We start from the raw sequence: 5,634 nt of genomic DNA on the forward strand, positions 1-5,634 counted from the left end.
CAATAAGGAAATAAATAAGCAAGGAATTAAGGCTAGCCTATTACCGCTATTACACATATTACATCCACTGGGCATCAAAGTTCGCCACCAGTGCAAATATAGGGAACAAAGCAGCATATTACATACACTTGGCCGTCAAAATTGGCCACCAGTGTAAATAAATGCGGCAGCAAAACAAGAGCATAACTGAAACAACTTCAGAAGAGCTCAAGAAACGTTATCCTGGGTATCCACCATACTGGCAATAAGCTTAGCAAGCTGATTAGCTTTGTCCTATTTGGCGCTAAAATCCTCCAATGCTTGCTGTTGCACCAGAAAGTATGTATCTGAATGCTCCATGGATTTCCTCAGTCCTTTCGCTTCTTGTCGCAGCACAGCTGATCGATGTCTTTCAGCTTGTAGTTGAGACTCAAGAAACCGAACTGATTCAGACAGTGAGTTTGAATAGCTTGTGCATGCGGTAGTGGCCAGTAACTCGAACACTAAACCAAGACATGACTTTGGGGTTGTCTCGCTGTCTTCAAGATAGTCTTCCTTAGCTGTTTTATCAGCTTTGTTGGAGACCAACAAGGATGTGTCTCTATCCTGAACCTTATCTGCATTACTTCCTTTACCATTGCTTAATAAGGCACTCTTCCCCAATATTCTGTCAGCATTCTAAAAGAAGAAACAAGCAGACACATAACAAGTTTAGCATGTACTAGTATATGAAACTCATTTCGGTGAACTAGTTCATTAGTAAGGTGGACAGGATTAAACTACCAAGTCTTCTATTGCCAAGTACTAGTACATAATAAAAGCATCAAACAAACATATATCTATGTCCTATGGTCACTGCATTGTCTTGCCAAATCAAAATAGAGACACGGTTCAAATCATATCAGTTCAAGACAAAGCAGCAGTGAAAGAATACAAAGCGTGGGAAATTACATGGCACAACAAGATTTCAGATGGGTACCACGGGTCTACATGTACAACAACACTATTGGCTCTGTTGTGATGCTAGTAATGTGCATGATATGAAAGTCAACTGTATACACAATTGAAATTGAAATCAACAGAGCTATTGATAATAGCAAACTTGTTAAAGAAACATGCGTGAACATACCTGCTGTGCCATTGGAGTTTCGATTGGATCCTTCAATTTTAAAATAAGTTCGTATCAGTAAATATAGTGATACAAGAGCAAAGCAATCATAGTTAAAAGAGGCGCGCCTAAGTGAGCGCTTAAGCGCGCCTAGGCTCTAGGCGTTGGCAAAACGCATTGCGCATAACTACGCATAATCTGTGCATAACTACGCATAAGCATGCGCTTTGGTCAGTAAAGCGCAAGGCGGTGGCAAAATGCACAATTAACGCCTAGCGCTTTTTTGAACTATGATAGCAATGGAATCTTAAATTAGAACAGTTGTTCTTCAGGTTTAGGCACTTGTTCTACATGAACAGAGTACAGTAAGACGCAAGAATAAAATACTTAAAAATAGAAAATGAGCTCATAGACCTTACCACATTCTTGGTTCGGGACCAGTACAAAACAAGGCATTCCCAGTCATCGTCCAGTAAATGTGTCTCAGGAGAATGTAAGGGAATTTGATGAGTTTCTTTGCCGGTGAAGTACGTTTTCTTCAGGTAATTCCGATATTTCCACCAAGCATTCTTGAAGATAGCAGAAGTATTAGCACAGGTTACCTCATCCTGAGTTTCCAAATTGGTCCTTCTCTATAGAGAAAAATGGGAAAATTTGCTATATTATAACCATCATGGAGGTAGGATGTATGGGACGAAGCAAAGTAATTGCCATGAATAACATTACTTACACATAACTCCTGGACAAACACCTGCAACTGGCATTTTCCTTCATCTTCAGTATAATATTTCCAAGATGGGAAGATACGCACATACGATTTAACAACGTCAAATGCGACAGATGCTAAACTACGACTGGCTGGTTGTGCTTCCTCCATAGGAATAGGCGTACTAACTGGTGGAGTTGGGGTTCACCGTGATAGTACTGGCCCTTTGGGCACTGGAGCTGCCTTACTAACTGCTGTTGTTTGGGAGCTCTATGGTGGAGATGGTGCTGTGTCAACAGGAACTGGGTTACTATCGGCTGGGGTTGGGGTTAGATTGGGTGAAGCTGGTTCTCTGTCCATCGCAGTAGGGGTACAATCTGCGAGAGTTTGGGTTATGTGTGGTAGGGCTGGTTCTTGTGCATGTACAACCGGGGTGCTATCTCCACCAAGAGGTAGCACTGTTTTATTTGAAGACCGTGTTCTTATTCCGCTAGATACTGGCATCACCAGCTCCAATTCAAATGACTGATAAACAGGAAACATAGTTGAATATACACACATTGTATGAGAGACAGATGCAATTGATAGTGTGGAAAAAAGAGGGCATGAAATTGTTGACATGTATATTGTTTAACTAAAACGGATAGCATGACATAATTTCACATATATGATGTCTATCTAAACTGGATAGCATAGCATAACATAATTCAAAGATATGATGAATAACTAAACAGGATCGCATGACATAATTCACCAACATGTTATCTAAGTAATCAGGATCGCATCATTTAATTCACATATGTGATTTATATGCTAAATAGAGGGCATTCCATATGATGTCTGAACTAAGAACATGGTGTTGAATATTGTGTATATGATGTCTAAACTATGCAATGCAAGACACCTATGCATGATATGAGCAGTATAACCGTGCCAAGTTAGAGCATACACCTCAGTGGGGGAATAGGACTGGTCATCTGTCTCCGAATCCATCTCTGAGGAGCTATCGGGACCCAACAAGAGATCTGCTTCGACAGGTAGCACTGTCTGCTCTGAAGGCCTTGTTTTCACTCCAGATTTTTCCATCTCCCACCCAAATGGCTGATTCACAGGAAGAGTAGTTTAATGTACAAACATTGTCGACAAATGGAAATGTAATGAAGAAAAGGATGGGCAAGATATCATTCAAATATATGATGCCTGGTTAAACAGGATGGCATTGCACATTTCACATATATTATGGCTGGCTAAAAGACATGAGACTGCATGATTCCCATATATGATATAGAAACTAAACATGTGGCATTACAGAACATGTCTAAACTAAGCAGATGACATATATGATGTCAAAAGTAGGCACTGCAAGGCAACATATGCATGATATGACTAACATCATCATGCCAAGGTAGAGCAAACACCTTGGGGGGTAAATAGGAGTGGTCAGCGGCGTCTGAATACACCTCAGAATAGATATCTTCCTCTGGATTACAATATGGAGAGGGGTGGGAAGGGTTTGCCATTGAACCCACCATGGAGCGATGTCTGCATGACATTGTATTGCCGCGCAAAACTCTTCTCTTTTTCTCTACATGTTCAGCATGACTGTGTACAATATCTGACATGCATACGAAAAAAATATGGTGAGATTATGTAAGGAGAGCATGCAGAAATTTAGAGTGATGGTAACAACCAGTGGAAGGATCGAAAAATAATGATAGCAGACTGATGATTGCTTTAAATTAATAAAAAGACAGATGAAGATTGCTTTACTATTTGTGTCCCACCCAAGATGAACAACATAGGCATAGCCTAGGTGAACCAGATATTAGACATACTATTCATTGCTGCCTCGATATGTGCCCCACAACTAATTTAGAACTCAAGTTTGAACATGAATTTGGACCTGAGTTGGGAGTCCAAGAGCTGAACAGGACGATAAAGTAGCAGGTAAGTTTAAGCAATGCATAACATAAGAAGAAACAAAAGTGTGTGACCTCTCTTGTGGACCCGTGTACTCCTCAGGTTCATCTGCTGAGTCGATGATGGTGATGCTGTTGGGGTGCGTGCCGGCGGCAGGGAAGGAGATTTGAGGCGGCGAAAGACAGTCAGGAGTCGTGATGTCTGGTTTGGTGGATGCTTCTATCGATGGAGCAGCTCAGGTGAGGTGGACAATGTCGCGGCAGGAGCAGGACAAACCACACAAAGTTCCCTTCGACACGTACCTGTAACTGAAGTAATTCTATAAGGGGTCATTTGGCTTGCATGATTCTTAAAACGCAGGGATAGGAAAAACACCGGAATAGGATAGGAAAATGCACATGGTAAACAGAGCATTTGTAAACACATGATTTCTATCAACTTGGGTGTTTGGTTTACAGGAATTGGAAGAGCAGAGGAATGCAAAGAAACATGGCCAAAATAAAGAGAAACCATATGAAAGCGTGTACAGTTAGAATGTTATTCTGGCACTAATGCACTTGGTCTTGTTTTCATGCATAGGATTTTGAAAAGTAGGTCCAGGTAGATGTTTTGCTTCATTCCTTCCAACAAAATGCATGAATAATTGAATAGTAGAGTGCCATTGGAAAATTCCCTATTGCTATGTTTTTCTGTTGAACCAAAATAGCCCTAATGGATCGACGTGAATGTATAGTAATAAGTGACGCAACAAGTGTACAACTTCTTTGCCGTAGCCGTGTTGACCTCAGCATCATTGGGTTGGTCGCTGAAGCAGTTGAGGTAGAGGTGGCTGTCGGAGGTGTGGAGGAAGATCTGAGGAATCTGTAGACGGTGTCTAGGGCACTGCTCTGTTGTGATGGATCGTTCTGTCGTTGGAGCAGCTCCGGTGAGCTGTAAGACATCAAGGCTGAAGCAGCACAAGACATACATCATCAATCTCAAGTGGGATTCTAATAGCATCTCCAATAGATGATGAAAAATGGATGTAAAATTAACATCACCAAAAACCACCTGACTACAACAGATGAGGTAAAAACTGTTGGCTCTGAACTTAACTATCGAAACTGAAATTAACTGTGGAATCTGAATGCTACTGTCGAAACTGAACGCAATGGTAGCATAGAGACACTTGACATGTAGTTTAGGAAGGGCCTGCAGTTCATCTTCAACCTGCACACCCCTGAGCCGCCTGCCACCACCGGCCGAACCGCCGGCCCCAGCGCCGCCTCGCCGCCCTGAAACAACTCGCCACCGCCGCCCCGGCCAGCCCTCTAGACCCCCCGCCCCCACCCTGAACCCTAAGATAGATAGTGGGGTACCTCTCCAGCGAGCCCCCGTCCCCGCTGCAGGTGGTTCTTCCTTAACTCTGGTGAGCCCCCCCCCAACCCCTGAAAATTGACTAACCCAAAAGTCGATTCAGTCGACTGAAGTGTGGCTTAATCGGAGCAGAGCAGCAGCACGAGCGAGGGGGAGAGAAGCAGCAGCAGCTGGGCGAGCGAGCGATCAAGCGAGAGCCAGAGCAGCAGCAGCAGCGCGAGCGAGCGAGTGAGAGCCGGAGCAGCAGCAACAACGCGAGCGAGCGAGCAAGAGCCGGAGCAGCAGCAGCAGATCCGGCTGGTATGGACGCCACCGCCGAAGGGGCCTCGCACTGGGGGAGAGCCGCCGTGGAGATGTCGCCCGCGGCGCCGGCTTCAAGGTAGCCTCTCCATGGCGGTGCGGGATGGAGCACCGCCGGCGCCGGGAGGTCGAGTTAAGGAGAAGGTGCGATGCGATGAGTGTACAACCTCTTTGGTGGCACCGAGTAGGCCTCGGCTTCGTCAGAGGAGTCGGTGAGGATGCTGCGGTTCCGGTGGAGCAGGTTAAGGCGGCGCTGTGGGGATGG

This window comes from Triticum dicoccoides, chromosome 5B (genome assembly GCF_002162155.2).
Source record: "Triticum dicoccoides isolate Atlit2015 ecotype Zavitan chromosome 5B, WEW_v2.0, whole genome shotgun sequence".
NCBI lineage: Eukaryota > Viridiplantae > Streptophyta > Magnoliopsida > Poales > Poaceae > Triticum > Triticum dicoccoides.